The following is an 11169-nucleotide window of genomic DNA, read 5'->3' as shown; positions in this document are numbered from 1 at the left end:
GGAAGTCCGATCTACTAAGTGTATCTTTGTAGGTTATCCTAAAGATGATATAGGATACTATTTCTACGACCAAACTGAGCAAAAGGTATTTGTTGCTCGAAAGGGTAAGTTCTTAGAAGCTAAGTTCCTTATGGAAGGAACCAGCGATAGAACAGTGGAACTTGAGGAGGATCAAGAACCACAAGACGATACACGTTTGGTTGATACTAGCACTCAACAAGAGGTTGTTGAAAACGATCAAGAGGTTGATCGAAATACACAAAATGTTCGCAGATCTGGTAGAATTAGCAATCCACCTGAAAGATATGGATTTTTCATGGATGGATGCTACGTGGTAGATTCAGATGAACCAACCACATACCGTGATGCAATGTCAAAATCCGATTGCGACAAATGGCTCGAAGCCATGAACATAGAGATGCAATCCATGTATGACAACCAAGTTTGGGAATTGGTTGTGCCACCACTTAACTCTAAAGTAGTTGGAAGTAAGTGGGTTTTCAAGAAGAAAACTGATATGCATGGTAACTTGGATACTTACAAAGCAAGACTTGTAGCAAAAGGTTTCACTCAAACTCAAGGGATTGATTATGATGAGACCTTCTCGCCTGTGGCAATGCTAAAGTCAATCAGGATATTATTTGCCATAGCCGCATATTATGACTATGAGATTTGGCAATTGGATGTCAAAACGGCATTTCTCAATGGATATCTTGATGAAGATGTCTATATGGTTCAGCCTGAAGGTTTTGTCGATCCAAAACATCCTGACAAAGTATGCAAGTTAAAGAAATCAATCTATGGATTGAAACAAGCATCTAGAAGTTGGAATCACCGTTTTGATAAAGAAATTAAGAATTTTGGATTCATCAAGAACGGCGATGAAGCTTGTGTGTATAAGAAGGCTAGTGGGAGCATCATCACTTTCTTAGTACTGTATGTCGATGACATTCTACTATTTGGGAATGACATTCCAACCATGGAAGGTGTAAAAGCTTGGCTTGGAAGTTGTTTTTCCATTAAGGATCTTGGTGAAGTAGCCTACATTCTGGGAATAAAGGTCTATAGGGATAGATCAAGGCGCTTGATAGGTTTAAACCAAAGTGCATACATTGATAAAGTCTTGAATAGGTTCCAAATGGAGAACTCTAAGAGAGGTTTTGTACCTATTCAAAAGGGGACAATTTTGAATACATCTCAATGTCCAAGCTCAAAGGATGAGCAGGAGAAAATGAAAAGAATCCCGTATGCGTCAGCTATAGGATCCATCATGTATGCAATGATATGCACCAGACCGGACGTCTCATGCGCCTTGAGCATGACAAGTAGGTACCAACAAAATCCAGGTAGCAGTCATTGGATGGCTGTTAAAAGCATATTGAAATATCTTAGGAGGACTAAGGATATGTTCTTAATATATGGATCTGGTGAGGAGGAACTCGTTGTAAAGGGTTACACGGACGCGAGTTTTCAAACCGATCGAAGTGATTCTCGATCGCAATCTGGGTATGTCTTCATTTTAAATGGAGGAGCAGTCTCCTGGAAGAGCTCAAAACAAGACGTGGTAGCATTGTCCACTACAGAATCAGAATACATCGCCGCTTCATTGGCAGCCCAGGAAGCTGCATGGCTGAAGAAATTTATAGCCGACCTAGGGGTGGTCCCTACCATTCAAGATCCCCTAGAGATCTTTTGTGATAACGAGGGTGCGATTGCTCAAATCAAGGAACCTCGTGCGCACCAAAAGACTAGACATATCGAGCGGAGATTCAACTACATAAGGGATGAAGTTGAAAAAGGAAAGATATGTATCCGCCAAGTTCACACCGATCAAAACATTGCGGATCCACTCACGAAGCTCCTTGACAGAGGAAAACATGAGGGTCACACATGTTCCTTAGGACTTCGATATTCTAGTGATTGGATTTGATCAAATTTTGTATTTGGATATTGAAACAATTGTTATTTTAACTCATTTATGGTATTTTGAGTTACGTTTCATATTAGCATGTTTAAATCCGTGAATAACTTAATTATTCTAAATGTCCGTAGTCAATCATAATTGTGGGAACAATTATGAATGTAAGACTATTATTAACTTGGATTGGTGGATATTCATTTAGAATGAATATAGAGCAAAGTGTTGCTGCCAAATTTCATAGATATTTGTGGGATACAAATATTGGACTGACTCGCTCTCAAATATTACTGCATGGAATCATTTGTGATTGATCATAAGTAAATTTTGAGTTAAGGCGAATATCATAGTATCCTCTGACCTGAGATACATATTGGGTCTTGATATTCACCAAATATTATGCCTTGACTTATTTCTTCGCTGTCAGTAATATGACAGTACATAAGGCTGAGCTCAGGTGTGGTACAAGGTGGTTGTGAGAGACGTATGTAGTCAAGAAGGGATTTGTTCCTCTTATTCGTTGAGAGTAAGATGTCTAAGGCCTGATAAAGTTAAATCAACAGAGAGTGATCACTCTATGTCTCTGGATTTAACATCACATCTGTAACGAAAGGATAAATGATAAATTCACCTAAATCATGTTCAAGTAAGGGACTTGAAAGGGATGATGTTATTGAATGGCAAATATAGTCATACGTATTGGGGGTAGTAAACCGTAGTTAGGCGTCATTTACTGCTTGCATCAATCTTCTATGTATCTTGTGCAAGTGGGAGATTGTTGGACTCTGTATGCCCAAGACACATATTAAATTGATGTGGCTAGTACGTTATGATCCAAGTCGAGTCATACCCAATAACAAGCTAGACAAACACTTAGATTATTTATTTGTGATATGATTAAACAAATAAATATTAACACTTACAATATTTAGAAATTGGTTTTTCTAAATAATTACACTTGAGAAACTAATAAATTATATGGATAATTTATTTTGATAAAATATTTTATCTTGTTATTTAATTGGTTAAATAACATTATAAAAGATCATGAGATGTTGCATAAAGTCTTGTAATATGATATGTTATATTTTATAAATGTTATAAAATACATACAAGACTTATATTTTATAAAAGAATTTGATTTTTTTTTAAAATAAAAGCTAGGCCGCCACCTTCCCCATGGGAACTCACAAAATGGTTTTGTCCAATGGGATGACATGCAATTGTCATAAGTTAGAGAAGATTTGATTGGGTGGCCTAACCAAGAAAACTTTGGTCCAATGAACTCTCATGCACTTGCATGTGTAAGAGAGGATTTGATTGGGTGAAAAAGAGGTGCACATCTCTCATGACTATATAAACATTTTTATGGCAAAAAAAAATGGAGAGGGTTGTGAAGAAGACTTGCACATTTTCTCTCAAAATTTTCGGCCATAGAAGGGTTCCAAGGAGCTCTTTCGGTTTCGTTTCAAGTGTTAAATCCTAGCTATTTCGTGGTGTTTGTTGGAAGCTTGGGGTATACAAGCTTGAGGTCTTCTACTCTTGAGGACAACCGTTTCAAGAAGCATCATCCTTTTCATCATCCTATTACTCCAAGAAGGTAGTTTTTCTAAACACCCTATGGTTGTGTATGATAGTATGCATCTTCATATATGGATCCGGGTTTTGGGATTTTACTTATAAACGAAGTTTACATCATAAAAGTAACATGTTTTAAATATTATTTCCGCTGCGTTTTTATTTCATATGGATGAAATTGCTTTGATAAACATGTTAAAATCCCATCACAGACAAAGTACAGACACAAGTGCACCAACATTATCATCAGTTTGCTTTTCATCTTTCAACTTCTCGACTTCCGATGTCAAACTTTCTGCATCCTTCAATAGTTTGTCATTTTCGGTTTTAAAGTTGTCACATTTGAAGCATACTGATTCAGAGATCTGTTCATCTTCCACTTGAATACCTATATTCCTGGTTCTTTTTCCAATTTGACTTTTCTTCTTCTCAGCATTTTTCCCCATCTGTTCTTCAAGTTTCTCAATGAATTGACAAATTGTCAATCTAGAGTATTCTCCAGTTCTTTTTAAATCCAACAAATAGGTACCCCATTCTTGTTGAGGTATGGCATTGGCTAAACCTTCAACCCATTCGCTTGGATTTTTCCGAATACCTTTTTCAGACATTGAGCGAACAAGATGTTTATACCTTTCAATGATACTCTTTGTTTTTTCTCCTGGATAACCTGAAAACAAACCAAATTCTTTCGTTAAGACATTTATCCTGTCAATTGTTTCTTGATTCATATTAAAGAAATTCGTATCCGTGATTCGGTAATGAAAAGATTCACAAAAATGGATTTTCAAATAATTCTGAAATTCACACAATCAAATAACTATCAAAGATTAGGCGACAACGGATCGAGTGTGAATTCGCTCGGGCGTATATCCAATACTTGACAAATCACCTCGGATCACCTTCAAACACACAAACAAACGATCAGTAAAAGTATCAAACAACTGGATCGGCCGACAACACTATTAATGATGACTGACAATGACTATTCAAAAATGACAAACAATCAAGACACTTGAATATCTGAAAAGAGCCGTTTAATATGCGAATCAAGTGATTGGGCCAAACAATTAACCTGTCAACAACAACCTACTTAACAACCAATAGCATCAAATCCTTTAGTGGGCCTTTACACGTGATTGGGCCAAATTTTTATATGGGGCGGTGCAATCAAAGCCAAACACTAACAACAAACATACAACTAAATGATATTAAAAATGTGCCAGTTAGCCGACAAACACTTATGAATATTAAACAGTGTGCACATGGGCTATTTATATAAGTGGGCGGTCAATAAAGCCAATTTTTGTTATCAATGATTGGGCCTTTTATAACAATGACTTTCAAGGGGCGGTTGTAACAAAGATGTTTAATCAAAGATTGGGCCGTCAAGTTTTAATGTGTCTGACAACAACATATGGATGATTGGGCCGAAGGTAGTGAGTGGGTCGGTCACTAAATCCAAACTATTAACTAACCGACAAATGGAGCGGTGTAATGACAGCAGACTAATGGGCGGTGACCACACAATGATTGGAGCAGTTAAACAATGCTTCACATGCAGACAACGACAACAACCTACCACAACCAACGATTGTTACTGGGCCTTTCGTTTCAAATGGGGCGGCACCTCAGCAGTCAACAACAACAACCACTATCACATGGGCCGCCTTTTTCACTGATTGGGCCAAATGTGAGTTAATGGGTCGGTGCTATCACTCATAAACAATGAAAACAACCTACCACAACCTTTTCTGAACCATGTGAAGAAGATGACACAAAAGCGAATCTTTATCAAACCTTTGGAGCGAATCTCTTTGTCAAATAAGCGGACCAGAACAGATGTTTGAGCGGACCTAATTATAACATTTGGAGCGGACCTTTTTTAAAAACCAATAAGCGAACCTCCTTTTTAACCTATGAGCGAACCTCCTTTTTAACCTATGAGCGAACCTGTTAAACTTCACATGAGCGAACCGGAAATTTGACCTATGAGCGAACCTGTATAATGATACAAAATCGAACCGAAATTCTTCGATTACTCCTAAACGGCTAGGAGTTTGGGTTTGAAACTTGGTAGGGTTGTTAATCAACGAATTTCGCACAATATATCAAAAATTCAGACTAATCGGACCGTGAAATCACGTTCAATTTGCCGAATTTCCGTAAAAACCGTGAGAAATAGGTAGAAGATGAAGAAATTGATGAAATCGGATCCGAATCGGCTGAAATATGGTACGAAAATGATGTGTTTGATCGTGCAATCGAGCTCCTAGCTCTGATACCACTTGTAGGACCGGTTTTGACGCCGTTCGATTGCGTAACGAATGTTCGACGTGTGGAATCCGTGAACGTGCATGACCGAACACACGATAACGTACTAGAAACGTGAATCCATTGCTAGATATGACAAATACGGTACAAGATTCACGTGTACAATGACTTTCTCTCTCTAGACTTTCTCTCTCTAAACTTGGATCACCAAAAGTACAAATGAGAGCTAAAGTCTTCACAAGTCTTCCTAAATTCTTACAACTTAAGACATAATCCCCTATTCATATGCCTTGGAATTAATGAGACTTCTCATTAATTACCAAAACGACACCTTGCTAAGTTTATCTACTTGTGACATTATGAGCTTGATTTCTTCCGGCTTTTCACTACGACACGAATTGACGAAGGCGATAGACAATAAATGCATCAACAAACTCCCCCTTGGATATTGCCGTAATCAATTCATAGTTAAACTCGTAGTGGCTTGTCTTTCTTTAACAAAGACTCGAACGAGGATGTAGTCGACAGACAACTGCACCAACAGCATCCACCTCAGGTAACACTTTGCTCCAATCATAACCTTCATCATCATGAATCACAGCGAGAGCTCTGGATTTCTCTTTAGAATTATCCTCAAGCTGCTTCATCCTGGGCGGCTCTGATTTATTCTGATGATAAGTCGCTCTCTTGTAGTAGTCTTCTCTGAACTGATTTTCAGAGTCATCAGCATAGGCATTTCGACATTCGCGCTTAAAGTGACCTTTCTGTTTACACTTGAAGCATGTCACTTTTGATTTGTCAAAGCCTAACTTGGTAGATGGTCCACCAATATACTTTCTTCCTGTAATCTCCATGAAACATTGCGCCCGCCGATCTGCACTGGCCATACACCACCTGATGTCTATCAATTCCATCTCCTCAGGATCTATCTAATCGTAGTCTTCCTTTGTTAGGTTGGTGTTGCCTATCTTGCCTGCCACAAGGTTTTCATACTACTCTAGCACCGAAGCTAAGAACACCATCTATTGCTGTGCAGATTCCTCACTGAAGTTTTGAGCATTCTTTAAGTCAACAGCGATATTGCATTAAAATAGGTTCTTTGCAGCTGATTGGCTTGTATGACGAAGAACCACTGTGAAAACCACTGCTTGTACTCTCTTTACTTGATGTGTTGGAATTTTCAGCAGAAAAGGCTGTCTTGGGAGATACGTTCTTGGGAATCATATTTTTTGGATAATACAGCTCCAAGTTTTGCTGATATGACGAGTGATTGACTTTGTGCATTTTCTTTATCTCCAGCTCGTGACTCTCTAGTCTTTCAATCAACAAATCAAAAGTAAGCTCCTCAGACTTGATTGTATTCTTCAACATCAAGGCAAAGTATTGCCAATCCATCTCATCTGGCAATGAATCAAACAATTTGTCGACTGTTTCTTCTTGAGAATAGATAATTCCATGTCTCGCCAGCTCCAACTTCAGGTGCCCAAACCTCTCAATCATCTTACAAACTGATTCATTTTTTAAACAACCAAATAAATCAAACTCTTTTCTTAGCTGTTTCTTTTTGTTTTTCACTATTTCTGCACTACCCAAGCATTTCACTTCTAACTTTTTCCAAAGATCTGTAGCATTGTTGTACTCAATCAAAGATATTATATCTTCTCGGACAGACTGAAATAGCAATGTGATGCACTTTTGCTCCGCAACAAAATTATCTATATCTTCAGCTTGTGTCATATTTTCACCACTTTGTCCTCCATTCTTGTATCCATTCTTCAGAATTTTCCAGATGGGATACGCAAATGCCTTTAACCATTCTTCGAATTTCTTTGCCCAGTGACTGTAATCTTCAATCGCCATCAACTTTGGGGGTTTGTTATAAGTTCCATAAGCACTCTCCACGCTTAAGGCGTCCGATAAAGTTTTCTTCGTACTCGGAGTGTTCTCATTGGTGTTACTTGAAGTATCATCTCCGGTGTTTCTAGCAAAGGCATACATATCACTGAAAGGATTCATGAACAAATCACCATCTTTCACGTACCAGAAAAATCAATCAAACACTTAGAATTTTTTTTTTTTGAAATTTTGAAAAACAGAATTTTCAAGCGGAAACAGTTTCAAGAGAAATAGCTTTTCAAGCCGGATCAGCCTTTTCAAGCGAGATACTGATTTCAAGCGGAATAAAGCTTCAAGCGAAATCAGGTTAGAAGCGGAATCACTTATTTCACTTGAACTTTTGAGCGGAATCTGATTTCAGGCGAAATCAAACAATATCTTTCAAGCGGAATCAGATTTTGAAGCGAAATCAGATTTTGAAGCGAAATCAGATAATAACTTTCAAGCGGAATATGTGATTTTGAAGCGAAATCTCTTATTTCCCTTGAAATTTTCAAGCGGAATCAATCAGAAAGTCATATTTCGCTTGAAATTACACAAACAATTCAAGCGGAATATGATGGTTCGTTCAAGCAGAATAAGAACTTTGGTCCATTTTTGTCACTTTTAAGCAGAGTTTTAGTCTAATTCTCTCAAGGCTTTGTTAAAACTATGTTTTGCTTGATATGTAAGAGTTTTAAACCATTTTGACCATTAAATTTCGTTCAAATAAGAAAAGAAAGGGTAGAAGTGAGAGAATCCGGTGATTTCAAGCTGAATTGGTATGAACTCTTCGTCCTGAGCTCTGATACCACTTGTTGGATCGATCTGGTGACCCTAGCAGTCAAGTAGAGTAGTTCATCATTATTTACAAAGGCAGAATCAATGCAAACAATGTCAAACAGCTTGTTTCCATTCAATTCCTTTCTATTAATGATCTCCTGAGTCTTTACAATGATTTCTGGCTAAAATCCAGCAGCACCTCGACTCAGAACTAATGACCTGATACCGCTCCAAAGTTACAAATGACACAACAACCAGGCTATTTATACTTGTTCTAATTTCGCTTGAATGTAACATGTCAGTTTCAAGCGGAATAACATTGTTGTTGATTACGCTTGAATTGGTCAGAGATACTTTCAAGCGGAATCACATGTTATTGATTTCGCTTGAAATGGACAATGTCACTTTCAAGCGGAATCACCACCTTTAACATGAAAAACCATAATTTCAATCCTGTTGTGTGCTCGTTTATCCTATCTAGACATAAGACTCGATTAAGACGTAGTTAACAGACACTAGATGCACCAACAAGGGTCAAGGTCGAATACTAGAAACCATCAGGCCCACTCCAACAACCAGAGATCCCGAAATCGAAATAGGAACAAATATCCATGGATTTCGTTACTGGCCTGCCTAGATCTCAACGCGGAAATGATAGCATTTGGGTGATCGTGGATCGACTGACCAAGTCTGCACATTTTCTGGCTGTCAAGGAAACGGATAAGTTTTCTACTCAAGCAGATGTCTACCTAAAGGAAGTAGTATCAAGGCACGGAGTGCCAACCTCCATCATCTCAGATCGTGACTCACGTTTTACATCTGAGCTGTGGCGAGCTATGCACAAGTCCTTTGGTTCTCGATTAGACATGAGCACGACATATCATCCACATACGGATGGGCAATCTGAACGCACCATCCAAACCCTTGAAGACATGCTTAGGGCATGTGTAATCGACTTTGGTTATGGCTGGGAAAAACACCCCCCTCGTTAGTGGAGTTTTCGTATAACAACAGTTACCACACCAGCATCCAGGCTACTCCGTTTGAGGCATTTTACGGACGGAAGGCCGATCGCCTCTTTGTTGGGTAGAAGTTGGTGACAGCCAAATCACTAGCCCAGAACTTGTAGTAGATACAACCGAGAAGATTGCCCAGATACGACAACGAATGGCGGCAGCTCGTGACCGTCAGAAAAGCTACGCTGATAAGCGCAGGAAACCACTCGAGTTCCAGGTTGGGGATCGAGTGCTACTCAAAGTCTCACCTTGGAAAGGTGTAGTTCGTTTTGGCAAACGAGGCAAGCTCAATCCGCGTTACGTCGGACCATTCGAAATCATTGAGAAAATTGGCAAAGTCGCTAATAGGTTGAATCTACCTGAAGAAGTTAGTGGAGTTCACAACGTATTCCACGTATCAAATCTAAAGAAGTGTCTGTCAGACAAGACCCTCATAGTTTCTCTCAAGGAGCTCACTATCGATGACCAGCTGCAATTCATCGAGGAACCAGTAGAGATTACTGACCGAGATGTTTAAGATTCTCAAGCACACCAGAATAGCCCTTGTTCGAGTTCGTTGGAATTCCCGTCGTGGCCCATAGTACACCTGGGAACGAGAAGAACAAATGAAACTCAAGTACCCCTAGCTGTTTAAGAAAAACGCAACCACTACTGTGGCTGAAGCTACTGCAGAATTTCAGGACGAAATTCCAAATCAACGGGGGGATGATGTGACACCCCAGGAAAACTAGGAAACCAACGCAACTCAACTAGCTTCCTCAATAACCACGTGATAAATTTCGGGATGAAATTCTCTTAACAGAGGGAGAATGTGACAACCCTCATAATTCCATGTATCCGTACAAATTATTAATGATAATTAAAGTGCTTGATGTCCGTGCTGAATCACTTAACTGCTTTCTGATTACTGTGTTATTCTTACATGTGCTTGTTAACATACTAGTAGTGTACAAAAAAGTTACTAAATAGCCCGGTATGCTTTCCTGAGTGTTGAAAATAAAAAATGTTACAAAAATATATATAAAAGACACTTTATGGATTAATTAAGCACTTTAACGGAACGGTACCTAACCGAACAACCGGACACTACCCGGAACACAAAAATATTGTTAAACACATTGTTTCATTTTTACTGAGCTAGTTATGGTTCTCGAACACCCTAACTCACTATATATTACACCATACACATAAACACCAACTAAACTCTTGAATTCCAACCAAGATCACTAACTACCTAGTTGCATCCTAACTAAACCAACCCCCCTCCGCCAAATCGGTTCTAGAAGTGGGATCCCCACTTTGATTTCTACATTAGTTTATTTGGGTTGCTATGTACTAAGGGGAGATTGGACCTAATGGACAAAGAGGTGTTGGAAGACTTTTTATTTAACCATAAGATCACCATCATTTCCATCATTCACAACTCAACACCATTTTCTTCTCCCCCTCTCTTCCTTGGTCGGCCGACAACCACACCACACACCACCATCATCACTTGATCATCTTCAACCAATCTAACGGCATACATAGGTGTTATAGTGCATACAACGAAGCTCGGTGTGCTCGGAAGTTGAAGGACCACTCTCATCTTCTTTTATCCACCACATTTCTTCAGTTAAACTTCCCTAGTCTTGAACTAGTGGTAAGAACTTAGATCCATTCATTTTTCATGTTATTTAAGTGGTTAATGATGTAGCATGGTCAAAATATTAAGAACACTAATGAACC

Source organism: Helianthus annuus, chromosome 4 (genome assembly GCF_002127325.2).
Source record: "Helianthus annuus cultivar XRQ/B chromosome 4, HanXRQr2.0-SUNRISE, whole genome shotgun sequence".
Classification (NCBI taxonomy): Eukaryota; Viridiplantae; Streptophyta; class Magnoliopsida; order Asterales; family Asteraceae; genus Helianthus; species Helianthus annuus.
This window is presented reverse-complemented; position numbering follows the sequence as displayed.